This window comes from Perognathus longimembris, chromosome 14, assembly GCF_023159225.1.
Source record: "Perognathus longimembris pacificus isolate PPM17 chromosome 14, ASM2315922v1, whole genome shotgun sequence".
NCBI lineage: Eukaryota > Metazoa > Chordata > Mammalia > Rodentia > Heteromyidae > Perognathus > Perognathus longimembris.
The window spans coordinates 17421602-17430267 of NC_063174.1; positions in this window are offsets into that span (position 1 = coordinate 17421602).

Genomic DNA, 8666 nt, shown 5'->3' on the forward strand with positions numbered 1-8666 from the left:
AGAATAGCAATCTGAGTCAGTCCAGGGAAAAAGTGAGAGACCCTTTCTGAAAAATAACCTAAAGTAAAACAATATCTGGAGCTTGGTTCAAATGGGAAAGCATTTGCCTAATTAGTGCAAGGCACTGAGTTCAAACCTAATTACCACCAAAAAAACAAAACAAAACAAAAAAAGAACCAAAGGAAGGAAGCGAGGGAGGGAGGGATGGAAGGAAAACATGGATAATGATGGGTAGACTGATCAGTTGAGTTTATGAAAAGGAAATCTTGTCATCCCTATGAACAATTTAGTCACTTATTACAGAGGGAAGTGTCACAAACTTAAAGTAGAGAACCTTAGAATCTACCAATTCCCAAGGTCAAAGTGAGTGGAGAGAAGTTGCACAGTGGTCCCACTAGCATTGGAGCCCTGAGAGACATCTGGCTTCATTTCTGTGGCACTCCTGCCATGGATGCCTGACTTCAGTCTGGATTTGATAAAACAAGATATGAAACAGGGTAGAGCTGATCATCAGACAGAATGGAACATCTGTACTTTTAAAGTGACAAGGATATAAAAGACAGGGCAAGGCTGAGGAACTCTCCCAGACTGAATGTGGCATTTGGCCGCAAGGGAAGTCAGGATCACTTGACTGAAGGGAAAAAACTGAAGCCTGATTAGCAAATGGATCTGTCACCCAACAGTAGATGTTAAGCACCTGAGTCTTACCACCCCACTCAGAGGCAATCCTGAAGAGCATACCTCGCACTGAGCAGAACTTGAAGAAGAGCATTTGTTTGTGTACTTCTTAGATGAGAAAGGGACAGAAACACATCTCCATGTTAATTTATGGACAAGTGCAAAAGGTTCAGCTGAATGGTCAGGAATCAGGGAGGAACAAAATGAACAGGTTGATGACAAGAAGATTTATGTGGCTGAAACTTTAAGACTGAACAGAGACATTTCTAAATGTCACCATATCCAGGTAGACACAATGATACACTCTAGCTATCAGTCATTTTCCTTAGCTATTCCAATGTCTGCCCAATGATCCTTGAATAAAATGACCTTGGTGGCAGGGATAGAGTTCAAGGCAAGGATTTTCCTTTATTAAGACTGTCCAAGGGGCTGGGGATATGGCCTAGTGGCAAGAGTGCTTGCCTCGTATACATGAGGCCCTGGGTTCGATTCCCCAGCACCACATATACAGAAAATGGCCAGAAGTGGTGCTGTGGCTCAAGTGGCAGAGTGCTAGCCTTGAGCAAAAGGAAGCCAGGGACAGTGCTCAGGCCCTGAGTCCAAGGCCCAGGACTGGCCGAAAAAAAAAAAAAAAAGACTGTCCAAGTCACCCACCAAAGTGCAAGAGAATCTCATCAGTCAACTGTTCAACCACAGACATCAATACAAGGCAATATGAACCAGAGAAGTGAGCTGGCTACCTAGTGGAAGGTTGATAGCATTGAATCTCTGCCATCATTCTCAAAGGGACAGACAGCAACAGTCTGGGTATGAATTGGCGTTTCCTGAATTTGCATCTGCCAGGCCCACCATACATGCACTTACCCAGGTATCTTATCACCCTTACATTATTCTGTAAAGCATCACTTATAATCACAGAATTTATTTCACAGTAGAAAGAAGTACAGTAATGACCTCATGCCCTAGGAATTACCTGGTCTTATCATGTAACTCTTGGCCCACAGCGGGTGGCCTAAGAGAACAATGCAATAGATTGACTGAAGATTCAATTGTGAGAAATGAAGAGACATCTCCATGAATGAGTGCAGTTCTGTCTTTAGGATCTGCTTTGAATGAGTATATGGTGCTGCCTCCCCTACACTCCTAGATCCAGGACTTAGGAGAAGTGGAAGCAGAATCAGTTTTCTGGTCATGATCAATCAGTTTTCTGTGAGATATCCCTATTAATAACTACGTCCATAGAAAAAGGAAAGGGGCTGGGAATATGGCCTAGTGGCAAGAGTGCTTGCCTCCTACACATGAAGCTCTTGGTTTGACTCCCCAGTACCACATATATGGAAAATGGCCAGAAGGGGCGCAGTGGCTCAGGTGGCAGAGTGCTAGCCTTGAGCAGGAAGAAGCCAGGGATGGTGCTCAGGCCCTGAGTCCAAGGCCCAGGACAGGCAAAAAAAAAAAAAGAAAAGAAAAAGGAAAGAAGAAGCAATATAGAATGCAGATCCACAGAGAGAAGGAACAGAAAAAACCAGAACACTGGTAAGATAATCATAGGTAAAATGATTACAGCAAAAGAGGAAATTACCGTTCAAAGAGACTGGCTTCAAGACACATTCTCCTGATTCTTTCCTGCTTCACAAACCTCTTGCTTTCTCCATAACTTTCACAAACAGCCAATGGAATCGCCATCTGTCTTGCTGTTTCAGAAGAGAAGCCATCCTGGGATTTTTAGAAGCAGGAGAGAGACATCAGATTTAGACTTCAAAAAGGCTACTCTAGCTCCAATGTGGAGACAGCAGATTGTGCAGAGGGAGAGAGGGTGTTTGACTTTCTTGAGGAAATCCCGTTCCGAGCTACTCTTTTCTCTTGCTTGGACTTTCAATTGAATTAGCGGACCATCAAGCTTTCTTTGGGACTTCTTTCGGGAGTGGAATCAGTGGAGATGGCATTAGATGTGCTAAGTTGCTTGGGGAAATATAAGATCCATATTGTTGCCATTTTTTCCCTCTTCAAAGAACATCAGACTTTGCAGTGCCCCATGGCTTACAGACATCTCTATTTCATGGCCCATCTTACCAAATCTCACAGTTCTACACACCATCTTTATGTCAATTGTTCCTACATTGGTGAATCAAGTTGGTTCTTTTACTAGAACTTGGAGCTCCTAATCAACTACTTATTTAGCAGCTTAAATGGGTGCTTAATAGTCCCACTGGCATTCTGTGTCTCTAGCTTTATCATCTTCTTATCTTTCTCAACAGAGTTAATGGTGACTGCATTCTTTCAGTTAACAAAGTAGGTCCAAAACCCTAGAGCTTTTTTTTTTTTTTTTTTTTTTTTGGCCAGTCCTGGGCCTTGAACTCAGGGCCTGAGCACTATCCCTGGCTTCTTCCTGCTCAAGGCTAGCACTCTGCCACTTGAGCCACAGAGCCGCTTCTGGCCGTTTTCTGTATATGTGGTGCTGGGGAATGGAACCTAGGGCCTCGTGTATCCGAGGCAGGCACTCTTGCCACTAGGCTATATCCCCAGCCCCCTAGAGCTTTTCTGATGCCATCAGCCCTACCAGTCATGCTTTCAACACATATTTAGACATTAACTGTGCACCTCAGGACCTCCAACTGCTGCTTTCCCATACATTTTTCTGTAGGTAATAATTTCCTACCGGGTTTCCTGTTTCTGTTCTTGTCCCTATAATAATCTAACACCAGTCATGAAAATCTCACAGACAGCTAAGTTAGACAATGAGATTTTGGTCCTCTTGCCCTCCTGCGGTCCCATCTCATTCTGAGTGACAGCTGAACTCTACCAGGCCTTGGTGGCTCACATCTATAATCCTAGCTACCCCGGGAGGCTGAGATCTGAGAATTACAGTTCAAAGCCAGCCCAGGCAGGATAAGCTCCTGACACTCTCATCTCCAATGAACCACCAAAAAGCCAGGAATGGAGTTGTGCTTCCAATGCTACAATGTTAGCCTTGAAGGAAAAAGTTAAGGGACAACATCCAGGACTGGAGTTCAAGCTCCAGTACTTGCCAGGGAGGGGAAAGAAAGGGGAAGAGAGATGAAGGGCAAGAGATGAGTGCTACAATGCAAGTCTAGTATATACATGCATAAAACCATCACAATGGAACTGTCCTAACCCACCAGGCAGGGGAATTCTGGAACCTGCTGTGTCGTGGCCTAGGACATAGAAGGGGGCGTGGCATTAAGCTATTTCAGGTGCAAGGAAGGAGCCCCCAGGCCTGGGGTAAGGAGAAGCGAGGCCAGGCCGGGATTACAGAAGTGAGGGCCCGGGGAAGGGCAGAAGAGAACCCGGGCCCCAGGGATAGGAGGATGGGGGGCCCGGGAAACTGGAGAAGAGAACCCGGGCCCCAGGGACAGGAGGATGGGGGGCCCGGGAAACTGGAGAAGAGAACCCGGGCCCCAGGGACAGGAAGATGGGGGGCCCGGGAAACTGGAGAAGAGAACCCGGGCCCCAGGGACAGGAAGATGGGGGGCCCGGGAAACTGGAGAAGAGAACCCGGGCCCCAGGGACTGGAGGATGGGGGGCCCGGGAAACTGGAGAAGAGAACCCGGGCCCCAGGGACAGGAAGATGGGGGGCCCGGGAAACTGGAGAAGAGAACCCGGGCCCCAGGGACAGGAAGATGGGGGGCCCGGGAAACTGGAGAAGAGAACCCGGGCCCCAGGGACAGGAAGATGGGGGGCCCGGGAAACTGGAGAAGAGAACCCGGGCCCCAGGGACAGGAAGATGGGGGGCCCGGGAAACTGGAGAAGAGAACCCGGGCCCCAGGGACAGGAAGATGGGGGGCCCGGGAAACTGGAGAAGAGAACCCGGGCCCCAGGGACTGGAGGATGGGGGGCCCGGGAAACTGGAGAAGAGAACCCGGGCCCCAGGGACAGTAGGGTCAGAGCCCCAACAAATGCACATTGCTGGGGTGCCCCGGCCTGTGCACCTAAGCATGCCGGCCCAGCCTGTGGACCCGAAGGCCAGAGCCCGGGTCTGCAAAGATTCGGAGAACGGGATCCTAGTCCTAGAGACAGGAGAGCCCCAGCCCTGGCCTGGGGGCAGGAGCGGCCCAGCCTGGGGTTAGAAGCTGAACCAAGCAGAAATCCACACCTTGACACCAAGGGGAGCACAGCGAAGGAACCCAGCCAGCCTGAACAAGAGCGGAGATTAACCAGGAGCCAGTGGAGGAGCGGGGTGGAAAACACTACACACAGCAGGTGAAGGAGAGGAGGAGCGGGACGGAGACCACCAAAGGCAGACGAGCGGAGGAGAGGAGGAGCGGGTGGAGACCATCAGACAGTGGAAGGAGCGGAGGAGGAGCGGAATGGAGACCATATTAGACAGTGGATGGAGCAGAGGAGAGGAGGAGCGGGTGGAGACCATCAGACAGTGGAAGGAGCGGAGGAGGAGCGGAATGGAGACCATATTAGACAGTGGATGGAGCAGAGGAGAGGAGGAGCGGGTGGAGACCATCAGACAGTGGAAGGAGCAGAGGAGGAGCGGAATGGAGACCATATTAGACAGTGGATGGAGCAGAGGAGAGGAGGAGCGGGTGGAGACCATCAGACAGTGGAAGGAGCGGAGGAGAGGAGGAGCGGGACAGAGACCACCAAAGGCAGGCGAGGAGCGGAGGAGAGGAGGAGCGAGCGGAGGAGAGGAGGAGCGTGCGGAGACCACCAAAGGCAGATGGAGGAGCGGAGGAGCGGGACAGAGACCACCTTAGATACGGGAAGGAGCGGCGGAGAGGAAGAGCGGGATGGAGACCATCAGACAGTGGAAGGAGCGGAGGAGGAGCGGGACAGAGACCATCAGACAGTGGAAGGGGCGGAGGAGAGGAGGAGCGGGACAGAGACCACCTTAGATACGGGAAGGAGCGGCGGAGAGGAAGAGCGGGATGGAGACCATCAGCGACAGTGGAAGGAGCGGAGGAGTGAACACCACCCACCACTCAGCCGGCGGATGACCAGGGCGGGCAACACCAATAATCCGCCGGCAGAGGAAAGGGTCCCCCCCTTCCACCCCCACCCCCAGCACAGGACCACCAAGCAGCACCCTCAGGAGCAGCAGGGTGCAGACACCACCTCACTGTGCCTGATAGCCAAACCCTGGGGGCGGGGGAGACCAAGCGGCCACAGAGAGGAGCTGCTGGCCCGCGGAGAGGAGCGGATCCCCCTCCTGGCAATAAACCATCCCTTTGTTTAGCTACACCTGATGTCTGCCTGGTTCCTGGCATAGTCTAGTATAGTCTAACAGTCAGGACATCAGGGTTCAGTTTTGCGCTCTACCATCTAGTGTGGAAGTCTAATGATAGAAGTTCATCTTGAAGGGTGAAAGGGTTGTTTCAAATTGACAACTGACAGGGGAGGCTCATTCTGATATCAATAGGTCATGGTTGTGATTTAGCACTTAAGAATTCTCCATCTCACTACTTGGGTCAGCAATTTCTTTTTGGTCTTCTCTCCCTTATGCATACACAAAAGCAGGGCACCAATGGCTCACACCTGGAATCCTAGCTACTCAGGAGGCTGAGATCTGAGGACTGAGGTTGAAAGCCAGACTGGGCAGGAAAGTTTATGACGCTCTTAATTCAACTAACCACCAAAAAGTTGGAAGTGGAGCTGTGGCCCAAGTGGTAGAGTGCCAACCTTGAGCAAGAAAAGCTAAGGGACAGCACCTAAGACTTGAGTTCAAGCCCCAGGAACAGAAATAAAATAAGTTAACTTGACATTAGGATTTAAAAATAGAAAAGAAAATCCCTAACATTATCATTAATCTTACATTTAAAGGTAGAAAGAAAAAAAACAAATGCCAAACAATCATCATAATCAAATACCCAAATATTCTGCCATGAAGAATTATTTTCAAAAATCAAACTCAAATTTTATTTAGAATGGCTTTAATTGCTTAAGCATAAATTATTTTAAAAGAAATGTATATGTCTGTAAGAACTTGCTGCTGTGTGTGTGTGTGTGTGTGTGTGTGTGTGTGTGTGTGTGTGTGTGTTGGTCCTTGTGAAGTTTGGAGAAAGAATGGAAAGGAAAGGAAGGGAGGGAGGGAGGGACGGAGGGAGGGAGGGAGGGAGGGAGGGAGGGAGGGAAGGAGAGAAGGCAGGCAGGCAAGATCAACCATCAAACTGCCTGCCCAAGCTGCTGAACCAATTAATAGCTTTAAGCAAGTTAACTTTCTGTGCTTCAGCCCCCTCCTCTGCCATAAACGAAAAATAATGATCTACTTGATAAGGTACGTGTGAAGATCAATGGCTCACATACAAAGCTAGAAGTTCCTCAGATACAGAAAAGCTTTAAGTAGAAGCTGTAACATGAGTCACAACCTAGGAAAAAATTTCTTCCCTGTTTAAGTTACTAAATTCAGCACTGCAGTGTGCATGTGTGTAAGTAGCTCAAGCCACACAGGCAGAGAGAACACGAAAGTCTACCTGGCGATCATGTTTTTCAATAGCCCTGATCCTGTCATAGATGTTAGTGATGATATTGAAAGACTCCTCTTTAAGACGATCCTCAAATTTCAACGGAAGCAAATCTTTGATGAACACAAAATCCACCTGGCAGGATGTAAGCATCTAAAAATGAAAAGCATACTTTATTGTAAATACATAGTCCAGTGACCTCGCTGCTCTTGAGCGTATGGCCTGGTATCTGACTAGAATCTGGTTGGGCTTTCCAGAATACCTCTCAGATGCCATGTACTTAGGAAATTTCAATTATTCTCTCTTGGTGTGGATCTAAGCTTTCAGAAAGAGGAACTTGCAAAATAAGGCATATTATGGCTTGGATAGGTTTCATTCCCTCCATAGCTGAACCCAGGTTTCATGCATGCTTGGCAAGCGCTCTACCGCTAAGCCACGTGTCCACCCCTTATGTTTGGTTTTCTCGGTTTTGTTTTAGTTTCTTTGCCAGTCTGGGAGCTTGGACTCAGGGCCTGAGCACTGTCCCCCTGGCTTCTTTTTGCTCAAGGCTAGCACTCTGCCACTTGAGCCACAGCACCACTTCCGGCTTTTTCTATATACATGTGGTGCTGAGGAATCAAACCCAGGGCTTCATGTATACGGGGCGAGCACTTTACCACTAGGCCATATACCTTGCCGCATTCTTTTCTTTTCTTTTTTCTTTTTTTTTTTTTTTGTGTGTGTGGTGATATTGGAAATTGTGTTCAGGGCCTTCTATGTGCTAGCCAAAGCTTTCTACTGTTCGAGCCATACTTTTAATGTAACTTTTTAATTTTTGATATTTCATTATCATTTCAGCCTTTCAAGAAGTTTATAAATCTTAGCTGGCGGCTCTCACCTCAAATCCTAGCTACTCAGGAGACTGATATCTGATGAATGTGGTTCAAAGCCATCCCAGGGAGAACAGTCCATGAATTTCTTATCCTCCAGTAACCAGCAAAAAGACAGAATGGCTTAAGTGGTAGAGCACCAACCTGAGTGAAAGAGGGAGAACTTGAGGCCGTTATTTCAGGTGCCAGTAACTACAAGGAAGGGAGGAAGGAAAGAAGGGGTGGGGAGGGGACGGACCTTTGTAAAACTAGTGTACATTTCTTTCCAGTGGGCAGCTACTTTGAAACTTTGTGTGGGTACTGTTTCTTTTTCTTTCTTTTTTTTAATATGATTGTCATTTTCTTTTTTTTTTTCTTTCTTTCTTTAATTGATTGATTGATTTGTTTTTGCCAGTTCTGGGCCTTGAACTCAGAGCCTGAGCACTGTCCCTGGGTTCCTTTTTGCTCAAGGCTAGCACTCTGCCACTTGACCCAACCACCACTTCTGGCCCTTTCTATCTATGTGGTGCTGAGGAATGGAACCTAGGGCTTCATGTATACAAGTCAAGCACTCTTGCCACTAGGCTATATTCCCAGCCCCGGGATACTGTTTGTAATAATATTGTCCCACTGATTTAGCTTGTCATGATGGCTGTTAATGTGTAGCTATTGTTTCTGTTGTGTTTGCCTAATAGTTATTTCATTTTCAAAA